We start from the raw sequence: 18,132 nt of genomic DNA, 5'->3' as shown, positions 1-18,132 counted from the left end.
CTTATTATCATCAGTTGACAAAAGTGTACAGTCTTATTGAGGAAGTTTTTGCCCCAAATGAGTCTATCATTTCCTTGATTCTGATTGCAGTGCAACCTCAGCTGCAGGAGCCCTGGAACAGGTCCTGAGGATATATTTTCCAGTATGGTATATACTCACCTACTTCCTACCCAGGAATCCCATTCATCCTTTTGAGGCTCCTGCAGCACTCAAGGTGCTGAGCACATTTACCGGTCAGATCACAGTGTTTTGTATGTGGGTTTATGTGCAGAGAGAGAAGGGCAACTGAGGAGTGCTGATTCCAAAATTTGAAGGACTTGAGTCAGTATATATCCTGCTAGTAGGACAGAAATTTTGTATCAAGGTGTAAGGCATGTGTACAAGTAGGAAGAGAGGAAAGTGATTAGTTCCCAGTGAGGGTCAGTCTGTGGCAAGGGTGTGTGATGTCCCCACATTTGTTTATGGGTGGGGTGCTAGGAAGGTAAACGCAAGAGTTTTGGAGAGAGAGGTGCGAGGATGCAGTCTGTTGGGGATGAGAGGTACTGGGAAGTGAGTCAGTTGTTCGCCGATGATACAGCACTGTTGGGTGATTCGAGCGAGAATCTGCAGAAGTCAGTGACTGAGTTTGGACTATGAAAGGAGAAAGTTGAGAGTAAATGTGAATAAGAGCAAGGTTATTGGGTTCAGCAGGCTTGTGGGACAAGTTAGTTGGGATGTGAGTCTGAATGGGGAAAAATTGTTGGAAGTGAAGTCTTTTAGATATCTGGGAATGGACTTAGCAGTGAATGGAACCATGATAGTGGAAGTGAGTCATAGGATGGGAAAGAGGGTGAAGGTTTTGGGAGCAATGAAGAATGTGTGGAAAGAGAGAATGTTATCTCGAAGATTAAAAATGAGTATGTGTGAAGGAGTAGTAGTTCAATAATATTATATTGCTGTGAGACTTGGCCTATAGAGAAGGTTGTATGGAGAGGTGGATGTGTTAGAAATGTAATGTTTGAGGACAGTATGGTGTGAGGTGGTTTGATCGAGTAAGTTATGAAAGGGTAAGAGAGATGTGTGGTAATATAAAGGGTTTGGCTGAGAGAGCAGAAGAGTGTGTTGAAATGGTTTGGACATTTGGAGAAAATGAGTGAGGAACGTGACAAAGAGAATATTCGTGTTAGGTGGAGGGAACAAGTGGGAGACCAAATTGGAGGTGGAAGGCTGGAGAGAAAAAGATTTTGAGCTAATTGGTGCCTGAACATGCAGGAGGGTAAAAGGCATGCAAGGAACAGAGTGAATTGGAACAATTTGGTATAACATGGTCTACATGCTGTCAATGGATTGAACCAGGGCATATGAAACTCTGGGATACATCCTGGATGTGGATATATATATATATATATATATATATATATATATATATATATATATATATATATATATATATATATATATATATATATATATATCTTTCTTTTCTTTTCTTTCAAACTATTCGCCATTTCCCGCATTAGCGAGGTAGCGTTAAGAACAGAGGACTGGGCCTTGAGGGAATACCCTCACCTGGCCCAATTCTCTGTTCCTTATTTTGGAAGTTAAAAAAAAAACGAGAGGGGAGGATTTCCAGCCCCCCGCTCCCTCCCCTTTTAGTCGCCTTCTACGACACGCAGGGAATACGTGGGAAGTATTCTTTCTCCCCTATCCCCAGGGATAGTATATATATATATATATATATATATATATATATATATATATATATATATATATATATATATATATATATATATATATATATATATGTTGATATGAATGGCTATGTATATATTCGAGGATGGGTCTTTGTTTCTTGGCGCTACATCGCTGATGCTAGAAACGGCGATCACATATGATAAATAGATGTAAATATATCCTGAAATAATCAAACTGAGTAACTAAATCTTGGTACTTCGATGCTTTCCAGCACAAAGAAAAATTAATACGTCTTTCTAATCCTACATTTATACGTTTCAGTTGTCTTCCAGTATCGCAAACAGCCTCGTCAGAACCCAACCCCATTGTAGGTTACAGCGTAAAAATTCAGTTGTATCATTGTTACTGATACGTCTCAAATAGGTTCAGCAGCATATTAAGTGCAGCAACGCGTACCACAGCATCTTGAATCCCCCTAGGGATTACTAGAAACAAGCAAGTTTATTTTTATGAGTTAACAATGATCTGCAGTATGATTCCTAGGCATGTAGCTACCTGCCTGCCTTGTTTCCCAATGCAAGGCGCTCTTCTGGAGTATGTTAAGCTGGGTTAAGCAATACCATACCATCTGTGTCTTGTAGAAGTAAATTAGATCCAGTACTGAACCCATAACAATACTTGATAGTACTATGAAGAACTACGCTAATTACATTGAAACCTGGTTAATTGGTGCTCAGAAACTTCGAGCAGTAACCTAAAATCCCCCGAATCAGCCCGAATGAATTAACCCATGGTATTAACATTAAGCTAACAATGAAAGACTAGATTTAAGAATATACCTAGTAAACTAGCAACAGCAAGCTAGAGCTTTGGTAGGGATTAGAGACTGTAATCAAGCTGATAATGATTAAAGTAAAACGAGTTTGAAGACGAACTTTTGCAAGACTAAGAGCGAGCAGGGTTGTAGGTCTACGGTGTAGTTATATTTCATTTAGTTTTGGTTCTAAGATACCTATGTGTTTTCACCGAAGAGGATACTACAGTAATGCGTAAAACAGTTGGCAGATGATGAACATCACGCAACAGCAAATTAGTATTATTGCCTTAACAGCAAGTTAGTATTATTCATACACCAAAATAACCTGATATACGCTAATGTCATAGACTTAATTAGTGATCACCAAAATCATTTATGAGCAGGACAGTAAGACCCTTAACGGAACAGTGCGACCCTTGACTGGAACAGTATGACCCTTGACTGGAACAGTATGACCCTTGAGTGGGACGTTTTAACCTTTGAGTATGTTGACCTAACCCTTGACCCAACCTAGGGCCATGCCTAAGGGCGGGTCGCCATACCGCCCGTTCAAGATTTCGCCCGTCTTGCTCAAGGGTCGTCCCGTCCTACTCAAGAAGTTACATATCAGAAAAAAGGCGATAAAGGCCAGCCGCTAATGAGCAGCGATCATGTGGGAAGTGACGCATCTAAAGTCCGAGCCTCGCCCGTCCGGGGGACCTCAGTAGGCTGGGCCGTCCAGTGGTGGTGCAGTATCATTAACGCAAGATAGAAGTCGGTTTCTCCTCTCCTACACCGTGTATCACGTAAAAACATACCAACTTTATTTGTGGTATTTCATCCATTTCCTTCATCTAGGTGGCCGTGAGTGACTCTTACATATGTCTTATTGTTCATTGGTGACTCAGTAACCGTAAGTCGTAGATAAAAAGTTTAATTTCCGTTTGTCTATTGACAGCCTTACTTGGTGTTATGACAGGCAAGTGCGAACACATGATAGAAGAAACTTCGCATGTTTTATTTTTCTCACATTTCATTGTGTAAGTAAAAAAAGCAAACGTTAAGGTTACAAGGCTTATAAATAGCATATTAAACAAAATGGCACGACACAATTCCGTAAGACAAAACGACACAGGGCATAAAAGCTCAAGTGAAGAATTAGGAAAATTGCCACAATTGATATTACTCTTAATACTATTCCAACAATCTCACGAAAATATTATACATGAAACTTGATAACAAAGGGTAACGGTTAGCGTTGCCAACCGTGACGCATTCACGGGCCTCTCGGGGTCGAGCGTGTAGGTTCGAATCCTGGTTGCGGCAGACGGTCCACAGTGAAAAAAGAAAAATAAATAAATAGAAATAAAGTAAATGAAATAAAAGACGCCAGGTACTACAAGATTCACCAGCGGCTCGCAACAAACGGCCATGCAAACCGAGGTAAGTTTTGCCCGTGATACGTTGTCTATATTGTACTTCGATGTACGTACGCCATACACAGATAAAGGCCTGTGCCACGCAAAGGTATGACGAATTTTGAACAAATGCTGACCTTACAGGCAAACTCAGTTGAAGGTAAATAGAAAAATCGTTAATTCGGATATGTCCAGCATCTTGGAATGGGAAACAGTAACTTCCTTAAATTCATTAAAAGTAAAACGCCACTTTCAGTAAATCTTTCTAAATGCCTCTCGTTCCCTCATTACATTTTCAAAACACTTTACATTCACGTATCCAGCCTTGATATACCAAATGGTTCGGTGGTCACCTACTCCACACATTACTCACGCACACACGCGCGAGTAATAGTGACAGGTGATTTGAATGCGAAAGTAGAACTTGTTGTAGCTGTGGATATAAGTTGGAGGCAGGGGTTATTTAGTGATGTGAATGGAAATAGAGTACAGCTTGTGGAGTTGTGTTGAAAAAGGACCATTGATTATAAATACCTAATTTGAAAAGAGGGACATACATAAGTATACATAGAGCAAGGAAGATGGAAAGAGGGCATTACTGAACTACGTACTAAGTGATAAGCGTACAAAGACAGACTCTTGGATGTACATGTGCTGAGGGAAAGCTGGTGGGATGTTCGATCATTACTTGGGGGAGACAAATGTGAAAGATTTTGAGAGGCTTTCGGAAAAAAAAAGGAAATTATACAGGTGAAAATGAGGTAAAAGTATTAATTTGGGAAATAATTCCGTGTGAAGATATACTGGGAGAGGCTGGGCGTAGAATGGCAAAAGGCAAGAGTACACGAAGCAAGAGGAGTGCATGAAGAATGGGAGGTACAAAGGTAAACAGTGTTGGCATATGTAAGGGAAGTGTGTGTTATGCAGAAGGTAGAAGGTGGGCAGGTGAGACAGAGCTGGAATTAAGTTGCTGGTGAAAGAGAAAAGAGGTGTAGGGTAGTGTGAGTGGTTATGAGTAGTACAGGAGACAGCGGCAGGAGATTAAGCTGCAGAAGCACCGAAGAATGTGTAGAGAAAACGTTATTCGGTTTATTCAGTAGGCCAAGAATACGTGTTTATGTATAGTAGTTCGAACATTATTATATGGATACGAGGCATAGGCTACAGATAAGGCTGTGCGGAGAGGAGTAGGTGAGTTGGAAATGAAATGTTTGTAGACAATGTGTGGTGTGAAGTGGTTTGATCGAGTAAGTAATGAAAGGGGAAGAGAGAGCTGTGGTAATTAAAACAGTGTGGCTGATAGAGCTGAAGAAGGTGTGCTGAAATGGGTTGGACATTCAGAGAAAACGATTGAGGAAAGGTTGACAAGAAGATACCTACGTCAAAAGTACAGGGAACAAGAACAGGGAGACCAAAGATGGGGTGAAAAAATTTTGAGCGATTGGTGCCTAAACATGTAAGAGGGCCAAAGGCGTGCACGGGATAGAATGAATTGGAACATGCGGGATGCAGGGGTGGACGTGTTGTCAGTGGGCTGAACCTGGGAATGTGATGCGTCCGGGGTAAACCATGGAGAGGTCTGTGGGGTCTGGTTGTTGACAGGGAACCGTGGTTTAGTTGCATTACACATGACTGCTAGAGAAAGGATGAGTGCGGATGCGGCCTTTATTCGTCTGCTCCTGGCGCTGCCTCGCTAATGCGGGAAACGGCAATTATATATATATATATATATATATATATATATATATATATATATATATATATATATATATATATATATATATATAAGATTACGTACTAGTAACAACTATTAAGCATAACGTGCAATGCGTCCCTTGGATATGATAGCGTGACCTCATCCTTAGAGGTCACGTCATAGGCCGTTATTGTACCTAGGGGTCGTACCTACTTGTTCAACAGATAAGATGGTTTTTGATGCGTGGCATTTAGGATGAAAGGTGACACCCAGACGACAATCTGAGCTGAAACCACAATTTAGGATATGTTCAGCCGTGAGACAAAATACTAGACTCGGGTAAAAGATGGCCAACACTCACAGAAAGATAACCCGGGGGAAAGACTAACCAGGGTTTCAGCGCCCCGTCTTCATATTAAACAGTTTGCTGGGAAGAAGAGAAAATCTAGATAAAGACGGCGCAATTCTCTCCGCTCTGTAGGCTTTAATGACAGCAAATAGGATGGCATGCCGTGGGCGCAACGCCGCCCTCTGCTTGGACGTGTGTCGGAAGCTTCCGTCGCTGGCGGAGATCTAGCCTCCCTACTTGTGGGAGTTCCTGTGACTCTGCCTCAGGAGTGTCGACCTCTACTCTAACGAAGGGAAGATATCTTCGTCTCTTAGGAATTTATGATCACTATCTGTGTCGCCTCTGTGCGTGTCGATGGTGCACTCGGGATTGACTCCGTCTGGGAAATCTACGATCACCATCCAACTTATTTCCCGCCTCCAGTGGAGGCGTGAGCCACTACCGGCACGGCTTCCTCCAGCCGCTCATCATCTTCAACGACAGTCGTATCTTCCTGTGAAGTTTGTACAGCCACATCTTATTCCATACCTGGACGGTCTACTAAGGAAATGTTTTCGTACTGCCTCTTCATAAGCTCCCCTGAACCCTCAGAATCTTACAGGTCTGTAGGGTAATTACAACGAGGTTGTGACTGGACTGAGTAACTCGGCGTCATGAGAATAAGATACACAGTTCACAACGAGTGCGGCTGGCTCAACTACTTCGTCATTCTTGATGGGAGTGAATGAGGTTGTTCATCAGTAAAGACTCATCAGTATCCACGAGCAGGTTATCGCCAGGCACGTTGGCAGGCATATCATCTACTTGCTCACATGTGAGGTTTGGACGGACGTGAGGAATGATCCAGAGGACCCCCCCCCCCCCCCCCCCCCCACCCTCCTACGGCAGCCTAGTCAGAAAAGTCACTTCACACTTGGAGGTGTTACTGTTGGTTGAGTTCATGACCATTACTTCTGGTCATTACCAAAAATAATGTTGGCAACACTTGTAATTCAGTATATCCTAAATGGAATGTCGCGTTACCACAGCAGTCTTTACACCTATGACGAGGAACATAGAAAATGCAAACAGAACAAGTCGACACCAGAGTAATTATGACATGACTTGTTGTGAGATTAAGACGTTTTTGTATCATTCTTATACTTTCTAGTGCGAAGTCAAGGGCTTTTATTAAGCTGAAGCTGGGTTAATAAGAGCACCAGGCCGCTGGCACAGTGAACGTTGGGCCAACAGAACACAACAGGTGAAGAGAACAAATTGTGAGGTTGCCAACAGCAGAGCAGTAAGGGGGTATACCCCAGTAATATGGGGTGTGGCTGTCTCCAACAGTGAGGTAGGACGGAGGCGGAGCCAGCAGCAGCAGCAGCAGCTGACGGGGGCGGCGCCACCCGTCGGCAGGAGGAAGGAGGCAGTGTGGAGGTTGGCGCGGGCCCGCAAACATGTCAGGGGAATCGTCCCGCCTGACGCCCGTCTACCTCTCCCGCCCACGTGTTGCTCACACCAGACCTTCACAGCCAACACCCACGCGCTCACACACATACCTCGACCACCACTGCCTGTGATTCTATCATTACGCCGTGCCTACTACCCCATCCGCCATTGTTACTAGTGATACGTTAGCAAAATGAGCACAGCTGTCCCGAACAGTTCAGCTCAGCCAGAAAAAACTGCATCAAACGATGGTGTAAGTGATGTTAATGCTAGAGCCAAGTGAACTCGCGTATAATCATGTTCCCTTGTATATAAAACAACAGCAAATTTTAAGTGTGATCTAAATACTGGTGTTAAGTGAATGACAAGATAATCATGTTCCCTTATACGTGCAACTACAGTGCCGCATGTAGACTTAGAACCTGGGCATAGGAATGAACTCTGATCATCCGATGTACATAGTGACTTAAAGGAGCCGAGTTAGATGAGGTAGGTGGTGTTAGCAGCAGTGATAACTAGCGACTAAACGCAGTGGACCTGTGCCACAGTTTCTGGGCTCAACTAAGAGATACGCCAACCCCACCAGAAGTCAGGTAAGAATAGCTAACCTGCTTTATGTGCGTTGGTGAAGGTCACACGCCCAACTTGTTCGTGAAAATCGTACTTCCCACTAGATGAGGAAGGTGCCGTACCTGACTTTGGTGTTACTGAAGGTCCTAGATCTTTAATTGTTGATGGTCAGTACTTGTTGATGAAGGTCACGTGTCTTACTAGATCTTGGTGAAGGTCACATGCTTCTCTGAGTCAACCCAACGCACACAATCACCGACTATAATAGATAGTGTGTGTACTATAATAGATAGTGTGTCTACTATAATAGATGGTGTGTGTACTATAATAGATAGTGTGTGTACTGTAATAGATAGTGTGTCTACTATAGTAGATGGTGTGTGTACTATAATAGATAGTGTGTGTACTATAATAGTGTGTGTACCATAATAAATAGTGTGTGTACTATAATAGTGTGTGTACCATAATAAATAGTGTGTGTACTATAATAGATAGTGTGTGTACTATAACAGTGTGTGTACCATAATAGTGTGTGTACTATAATAGATAAGAGTGTGTAGAATGTTAATGGTGACCCGACACACACGACCTTTTCTCACCCGTTCAAGTTAGCAAGTTTTCCGTCGCTCCATCTCCTGCAGGCTGTAGCTTTCTCTCCCCCTCACACTGCCTGGCTAGCTACTTCTCCGTCGCACATTGTCTGGCTGGCCACTAGTGGCTTTGTTTCTCACACGCCTAGTGCGAAAGTTCTCCCTCGTTTTGTTTCGGCTTCTTGTCGCTAAGTCGACTACTAATAACATTTCCGATTACTAAAATATTAAATTTAGATCTACTAAAAGTTTTATGTGTCGAATAACTACTTAACAACTGTAGCCATGATATATACCGGACTATTAACAGTCTATGTCTCTGAGCGTCGGCAGTGTATTACTGGCTCTTAGGCTTGTTAGCAGCGGAAGACAAGCTATTACCAGCCTTAAGTTGGACGGTGAGATCAATACAGCTCCACAGACCCACACGGCCGTGCCACACGCACACACACACACACACACACACACACACGTCGTATGTACACACGACCGATACTTAGTGTTGTGAAGTATATACGTACATGTGTGTAGTAGACACATAGTCGCACGCTTTTATAAGTCTTCACCGAGGGTGTTTTTTTCTTACTAGACACATGACCACCTAAGATCGTACACAACTGTCTCTATCCTCACCCAATACACACATGTGTATTCGTGGATGCGACATACACACGTGAAGCTTAGAAACACACCTGTACCCAGCCTCATGTTGAAACACTGATGGAACACGATATGCATCGTTGAAAAGTACACCTGGACTCTGTCTATACTTCTACGCATCTTGAATAGGTCTAGTGAATGATTAACATTCTCAATAGTGATCAGGTTATTATCAGACATAGTGATGCACACTGACCTAGTGGTATGTTGATACACTGGCGCTCAGCGACCCAGACAAAGCTTTTGACACAGTCACCTTTACATTTTTGTGCAAGCCACTTGCGGTGCCCAGGCATATCTGTAACTCCTGTACCCATATGTTGCTACCTGCTAGCCTCTCACCTGACCCCTTAGGATTAAAGTAAAGCGTTGATAGAGAATACCGAGGAAAGGAAATATAAACTGTGCCAAACGATGGGAGAAGTGGCGTAACTGTGAGGATCAATACAGGCTGGACCCGGGGCGGCACAGACAGATTCTTGTCGATCAACAAAAGAAATCCCTCATTCAAGCCTTCCACAGACTCGATCCATTTATCATAACGAGGAAGACATACGTATGAAGGCCTAAGGAAGCCTAAAGGAACGTTAAACGACAAAAATGGCACCAAACGAGGGAACAGTCACCCGCAGTTAGAGCAGGCAACTTTTGCAATTCAGATCGTGTCATTGTCTTAGAGAAATACATTTTCTTTGCTTAAGCATATTTGTTTACAGAACATACATTCATCAGCTTATGTTGAGAATACATGAAGAGTCTGACCACCAGATGAAAAACGGAAGATAAATCTTATAAAGGACTTACCAAATGAAACAAAGACGCGCGAGGCAGAGGGCAACAGCAGCTGCCAGATGGACAGACAAACACTGGGCAGGCGGAAGACTCATCATGTGTGTGTGTGTGTGTATATATATATATATATATATATATATATATATATATATATATATATATATATATATATATATGTATATATGTGTGTGTGTGTGTGTGTGTGTGTGTGTGTGTGATGTGATCGGGAATATATGCCTGATTGTGTGCGTTTGTAAGTGTAAGTATACTTGTGCATGGCTTGGGATTTGATTTCCTATAGTCTAAGGGTCTACTCACAGACTAAAGTTGTCTTCAAGGCAATACCTTAACGTCAAGATAAGGGTTAAACAAACAAAGAAGAAAGGATATATGAAAAACAAAGGCACATATGCATGAATACGTTTACATGTCGAATATATATATATATATATATATATATATATATATATATATATATATATATATATATATATATATATATATATATTCAATACTTGTTCAACGTTTCCCGCATTCGCGAGGTAGCATCAGGAACAGATGAAGAAAGGCCACATCCGCTCATATCCATTCTCTAGTCTCATGTGTAGTGCATCGGAACCACAGCTCCGTATCACATCCAGGCCCAACAGACCTTTCTATGGTTTGCCCCAGACGCTTCACATACCCATTCACAGTCCATTAACAGCACGTCGACCCTAGTATAACAGTTCCAATTTACTCTATCCGTTGGAAGTTAAAGAATGAAATGTAACGATGAGGTATACACAGATCGACGTGCTATTCAGTGGAGTAACCGAGGGTACATGAAGCAGCTTAGGAAAAACATGGAAATGGCTGAAGTGCCTGGTTGTGGACAGCGATCTCTGGTTGCCTTGTATTGCACATGGCATCTAGTAGATGGATGTAAGCAACTGTGATCAATCATATATATATATATATATATATATATATATATATATATATATATATATATATATATATATATATATATATATACAGACAGACACACAATGGAGAATACAGTTAGATTGCGGCTTGAGATGTTTACAACAGCTAGGTGTAACAGGAGGGTTGACATGACTGGTACCCGTGGTCGCCGCTGCGCTACAGTTGGCACCAGTTCAGGGCAGACGTGACCATGCAGGAGCCAACACACACACGCTACTGGAATTTCTACACTCACGTCCGTCCGTCTGTAAGTTAGCGTTTAGACACAGAGGTATGACCACTGGACATGATGACCTGGCCCTTTGTCCGACTCCTGAAGGGCGATTATAAAACCAGACTTTCGTGCTCAAGCATCGTACCATCCTACCGAAGGGTCGTACCGTCGGGCTGTAGAGTCGTTCTTAAAGTGGTAACTTAATTTCTTCAGCCCTGGTGCACAGTACATACCTCCTGTTTTATGTTTCGTTTTAATGCGATTCAGCGGAGAAAGATTTCGTGTGCATTTCGTAATTGTTGGAATCTTACATAGAGTTGAGTCGATAGTGAGACTTGAGGTCTTCCCTGCGGTGCAGTGAACACCTCCCCAGCCCAGGTCGAGACACTTTGATCCCCTTAGTTAAGAACAATCCATCTGCCGGATCCATACGTCTTTGTCTCCTTTCTCCTCGTACTGTTCGCCATGTGTCAAACGTCTGGATGAGCCCCTCATAACGTGTGTGTAGCTGATCTTTATTTAGCGAGTGTCAAGTTTATGGAGTGTGTTGCTTAACAATCCATCATGTAGCTTTCATCACCTCATACATTTCTTACTTATTTTTCTGGCATTGATGCTGGAAATGTCAGTTACTTAGTTCAGTAGAGCATTTCAAGTTACCATTTTGGTATAATGTGTTACTTTACTTTTTTGTCTCGACTTGAGTTGAAAAGAGTACCGTGTGGTTCCTCCATTCTGGCTTCCAGATGTTAAGAGAACGATCCAAGGAATCTGTATTTTCCAGTCATAGATTACGTCTCCTTTTACCTTCCTTGCCATCATTATCCTCAGCCCATCCTCGTGTGATCTTTCTTCATACATTAAATTTCTTCACTAAGGAATCAATTTCAAGGTTCATCATGACATCTCCTGTTCATGAGTATTACCTCTGGTGTCAGGAGTCCTGAGTGACACTTCATATTTCATGAGAAAATAGACCTGACTTTGTTACCCCGAACTTGTTATTGGTCGTCGCTATGGCAGCTAACCCCACCCCAGTCACGGCCAATTGATAAGAATTCCGCAAGTATTTGTGGACCCAATTTTTAGAGGAACAAAAGCTCACAAAAAGAATGAAAGACAAAGGGAAGAAAATTTCTCAGCTTAGCTGTTCGAGGAAAGAAGGAAGTATTATAATAGCCAATTCTCAAGTAGCTGATCTCCACACACAAACTGTGGGAAGCAGCAGCCAGACGTGTGCCACGGGTCCAGACCTTGTGGGTGGGGACACATGCAGACACTTCACGAGAACAGTAGCCAAAATAATACCTCTTGAAATGGGAGAGAGCAGCAATATGGCGGCACACGGAAAGGAAACGTTGAAGACAGTTGATGCTAAGAAAATTAACGCGACGAAATGCTTTTGATTCCATGCTAGTTAATAGACAGGTGGAGGATGAGCCACCCCAGATGTGTGAGTATCATTTCGTGTTTCGGTGAACAAATCCCCCTGCAGACGTGACACAGCTTCACTCATGAAGAATGATTACGACGGCTGTGTGACACAAGACTCCAAGGTTTTGGGAAGTTGACTTTGTGATGGTTGTTGATTATGTGGGGTTTCCAGAGCAGAGTGGAGGAATTTGTTCTGTATATCTACAGAAAGTTTACGTTGGGCAAGGAACCATCCACCGTAGTCAGACCAAGAACACTGCATTGTGAGTTTCTACTCTCAACTTGTAGCCATTCCATGACCCTCATATACGAACCTGATGCTTCCTTATCGTTCCTCTTCACCAACAACCACCCGCTACCTACTTCCAACTGCTGCACTTCCGGTGTATATGTGTATTGTGTACATTATCCGGAGAGTCTTACACTCGTGGAGACACCTAAGTCTTGTAGGTGTGTGTATGAGGTGATGGCATCTGTATGACTTTGAATGGATTTATGTGACACGCATCTGTGATGTATGAATGAGTGTATGTATGTATATGTGTGCCTGCATGTATGCACGTGACAGAGGGTGTGGTGTTGGTGGGGAGAGGAGAGTCGCGTGCTGGGATGCACCACAACACACAGCTCCGCCCTCCACATAATGATACCAGGATCTTGTTTCCGTGTTTCACGCGCCGTCGCGACCTCTGGTTCCCGTGTGAGCAGCGACGCCCCTGAGGAATCATTACGACGTACACGTAGCCTGGTGCCTGCTGGGGATAGTTACCCCCCCCCCCCCTCGCCACCTTTTTCCAAACTAGGCAATTCGAGCCGTCCGCTGAGGTGTTCAAGCTTCGTTACCAAACTGTCTATTTCTGGTAATGTGTGTGTAATTTTCCTACGTCCAGTGAGGCGCGCGTCATGCTGCCTATCCTAAGCATGTCCAGCATTGTGCGTGCTGCTGCCGCATGCCAGCGTGACCTATGGCCTCACCCATGTCCACGGGTACTCGTGTCCTGATTGGATATCCCTCCGGAGCGCATGTCCTAATACAGGTCAACTGTGTGTTGTACTTACTGGTCCAGTGGTACACGTGTCCTCCCATGGGATTATCAGGCGTGGGTGTCCACACTACAGTTCTCCAGTGGTGCGTGTTACCACTATGTCACCAGTGGATATTATGTGGTGTGTGTTACCACTGTGTCTGTACCAATGGATACATAATGTGGTGAGTATCACCAGTGGATATTATGTGGTGCGTGTCACCAGCGTGTGTGTGTGTGTGTGTGTGTGTGTGTGTGTGTGTGTGTGTTTGTGTGTGTGTCAGGCTGGGCAGTGGTCAGTACTGAACCTTTCTCATTACCACGCTGCTGGCTGGGTTGAGGACTCTAGTGTCAATCATGTCATGACCTCATGAAGCACAACGGTACGACCCCTCGGTATGATGGTCTGGCCTTAGACCTCATCCTTAAGGGTCAGGTCAAATGCCAGATCGTACCATCGTAATCAGTGGTCGTACCGTCGTGATCAGTGGTCGTACCGTCGTGATCAGTGGTCGAACCGTCGTGCTGCGATGACACGTGACCTCCGTTAGGGTGGTACAGTTTAATCCCAGGAGTGTCAGGTCACGACCCCAGTGACCTGGTTGCATGTTGGGAGGGTGGCTGGCTCGGGTCGTTAGTCCTGTGGTGTTGATGGTACTGTTAGTGTGCTACAGATGAGGGATGTAGAGACTCGGAGGATAATAATCCGGGTAACTTGTAGGAAGAACAAACTTACGTACACACTAACACATTTGTGCACATGTACACACCACGGACGTAATAGACCTACGAACACGCATTATCACACATACATACCACATACTACATATGTACGCCCACAGCTTACCTACACACAATCTTAGAGTCAGTTCAAAGCTTTTGAATGACGACGCGAGAATCTCCAACGTATGGCCTCCGAGGACCAGGATCAGTGTCGGTATCATGGTAGGAGAGTGAGGCGTGATGACAAGGCTGGATGAGGGAGGTACCTCACTCTTGATGGTGAGTCTGGAGGGAGGATCCGTCCGCCTTCACACAGGGACCATCATCAGGATGACCAGCCTCGTTGGTGGCTCCACCTAACAGTGAATCCAACACTCCCAGCCTTCACTTGTGGTGGGTTCCACCACACTCAGACACCAGGATGAGAAACAGGAACAGTTGAAAAAGCCTTTTCCATTTTCTGTTTGAGCTCACTGTGGGTGGTGGAATGGTGGCCTCAAGATCTTTGTTTCCTCGAGGTCAGGTGTGGCAGAGAGAGACAGCAGGGGTCTGTGTGCGACCCCAGCTCCCCACGGTAGTGATCCGCCTTCCTTGCCTGACTCAGCTAAACTTAGTTTGGGAATCATATATATTCAAGAAACTCGTCCAGTTCCCCGTAGCACAGTATGTTGATCTGGTATTCGTGTCCCCTCTGTGTGAGTGACGTCAGGGACGGTCCTGGCTCTTGAAGTATTCGCAGTGTCATGCGTGCAGGTCAGGTCAAGCTATTCCAAGTGCTCGAGTCAGAGACTAGGTCATCAAGGGTCGTACCGTCGTGCTCAAGAGTCTTACTGACTAGGGCATCTTTGTACACCATTGTACGACCGACCTTCAGTATTATGGTTGTAACTCAAGTGATGATATGATCATCACAACATTATCCACAGTAGAATTCACAATAAAGTATTATTTCCAGTCTTGAATACCATCCTGATGATGCGCAGTGATAAGGTGAGCTTACCAATATAAGGCACAGAGATAAGGTTATGTAGCCACCACACAGATATGGTCAAGTTTTTGGCACCTTATCACAATACTTGGCCAATATTATCATCTTAATACTCAAAATGATGATAATGCTATTGTAATAGATTTAGAGATTGAATCTTACTAATTATGGTAATGATGTTAAACATAATGTACAGAAATGAGAAAAGAGTTCGAATGACAGTCTGTCCGCAGTCAACCCAGCTGTTCATCCTTCCTACCGGCTGGTCGATAGAATGGGTACTTGGCTTAGGCAAGGTCATATATATATATATATATATATATATATATATATATATATATATATATATATATATGTATATATATATATATATATATATATATATATATATATATATATATATATATATATATATATATATATATATATATATATCCATACATATCCGCCATTTCCCGCGTAATCGAAGTAGCGTCAAGAGCATATGACTGAGCCTTAGAGGGAAAATCCTCCCTTAGCCCCCTTCTCTGTTCCTTCTTTTGGAAAAGTAAAACTGGAGGGGAGGATTTCCAGCCCCCCGCTGATAAAAAGGGAGAGAAACTGTAGGGGACAGGACAGAACCTTGGTGGACACCGCTGTTGATGGAAAAAGGAGTAGAGGCTGAGCCATCAACAACCATCGAGACAGATCGGCCAGAGAGAAAGCTGAATATGAAGTAGCAAAGTGAGGGAGGGAAGCCAAAAGAGGGGAGCTTACAGATGAGACCCAGATGCCACACCCTGTCAAAAGCCTCAGGTATGTCAAGGGCAACGACATATGATTCCCCAAAATCTTTCAGGGATGATGACCAGACATTAGTAAAGTGGTTATGAGGTGTATCACCAGTGGATCTCAATTTACGGAAGCCATGCCGGTGATCAGAGAGGAAACTGTGAGATTCAAGATGTCTGAGGGTATGGGAATTGAGGTGGGATATTCAAAGACTTTGGAAATGGTAGATGACAAAGCACAAAGCAATAGGACGATAGATAGAGGATTTAGAACGGGCACCCTTCCTAGGGATGGGATGTGCCAACGTATGCTTCCAAAAAACTCTGGTTTTCCAATAGCAACGGAACAGAGGAGCGAGCACAAGTGCAAGTTTAAAGGCACTTTCAGTACTCGAGGATGGATGCCATCTGGATCATAAGCCTTGCTTGTGACCAGAGAGGGAATAAGATTTTCGGACAGTTCGAAAAGAAATTACGGGGAGGGGTATATGATTAGTATGAGAAGCATCAGGGTGTGAAGGAATGTTAGTCATCCAAGGTGGAGTTAGAGGAGAAACGGGAACCAAAGGGAGCTGCTATGTCTACGGGAGAGACAGCTATGGTACCGTCAGAACAGAAAAGTGAAGGAAAGTTAGAGCGACAGACGTTGTTAACGATGTAGACCAGAAAGACCTACCAGTGGATGACGAGGTTAGCGCACTTACTCTGAATAAAGGAACGCTTTGCCTCACGGATAATGTATTTGCAGTGATTACAGGCAGTGAGAGATGCTCAATGGGAGCCGGAGAAAGGAGAGTTTTCCGAGCCCGATATGCCTGATCCCTTGCCTGGATGGCCTCAGAACAGGAACGGTGGAACCAGGGAGGGGAAGAATAGGTCGTCTTGGAGGAAGAGAGGATGAATGCCTCCATTCCCGTAAGAATACTATATGTGTATAACGTAAATAAGATGACATTGATTAGGGCATCTGAACTGCCATGAAAACTTGTAGACCAGGGAAAATAACACTATACAAAACATTAAAAAGGAAGAATTTATTCCAAAATCTTCCAAGACTGAATTATGAAGGTGGTCAAGAAGGAAAGATTTTTTTTTTTTTAAAAATGATCATTAAGCTCAGTGTTGCTATTGAAGCGAATGTTAATCTATAAGGATCCAGATATTACTGGTCGGGAAAGACCTGATGGGCAACTTACTGATACAGACCAACAAATCATCAGTAGTGTACATAGATATTCTACATCAGTTTGTACGTGGAAAGACAAAGAAGTACCTACCGAAGTGACCTCAAGTGATCACATTCACTTATATTCAGATGATCAGAAGCTAAGGGAACCAGAAGATATTATTATTATTATCATTATTATTATTATTTTTATTAGTAGTAGTTGTTGTTGTAGTAGAAGTAGTAGTAGTAGTAGTAGTAGTAGTATTTAGCAGTGGGTAAACTATTGTAAATAAAATTTCAAGATGTAGCTCCAGCTTGAAACATCTGGCACATTTACCCGTCGGCTGGAGTGCTGCTAAGGGCAAACGCTTCCGGTGGCTTTCAGGGAGCCTAACGTAAACCTTTCAGCTGTGTAAAATGATTTCCTTAACGTTTCAATGGGCGAATGTACGTGACCCTGCCTCCTGTACGCCGTGTTCGAGAGGACCTGAACATAAGTAGGGTGTCTGGAAGTAATGTTTTGTTTGCTTTTACCATTTCAGGGAATCGTGTTAGGTTAAAATAGGTTGGGTTCATTTTTGCTCTGATTAACGTGACTGAAAATACGACGGTACGATCCATGGGCACGATGACCTGACCTTTGGCCTTACTCACAAGGGTCAGGTCAAAGGCCAAGCTATTCGTAGCCATGGTCACTCTGTCGTGTTCAAGTTTTAAACAAAATAAATACTATGTTAGATAACCTGCCTACGTTGATGTGTGCTCAGAAAACATTCTCACACGGGACAGGTTTTGTGATCTCTCAGATGGAAATGCAACGTAGGACGTCATTGGTCAGTTAGGGTAATTAATTTGTAAAAGTCAG

At 43.3% G+C, this 18,132-nt stretch overlaps 1 protein-coding gene across 7 annotated transcripts in view; it reads left to right on the top strand.

Moving 5' to 3' along the window:
• The first annotated feature begins 7,333 nt into the window (after nt 1-7,333).
• The window catches only part of LOC139754993 (uncharacterized), a 29,286-nt gene continuing 18,487 nt past the window's right edge, over nt 7,334-18,132 (top strand). For 3 of the 7 annotated variants that reach the window (XM_071672885.1, XM_071672884.1, XM_071672881.1), the window contains exon 1: nt 7,334-7,853. The gene's annotated coding sequence lies outside the window, so the exon portion shown is untranslated. Of the gene's footprint in view, nt 7,958-18,132 lie in introns of all 7 variants that reach the window. The other 4 variants (XM_071672887.1, XM_071672883.1, XM_071672882.1 and 1 more) reach the window with 3 other exon arrangements.

This window comes from Panulirus ornatus, chromosome 18 (assembly GCF_036320965.1).
Source record: "Panulirus ornatus isolate Po-2019 chromosome 18, ASM3632096v1, whole genome shotgun sequence".
Lineage (NCBI taxonomy): Eukaryota > Metazoa > Arthropoda > Malacostraca > Decapoda > Palinuridae > Panulirus > Panulirus ornatus.
Note: the sequence above shows the minus strand (reverse complement) of the source record. Positions and strands in the feature narration are given on the sequence as shown.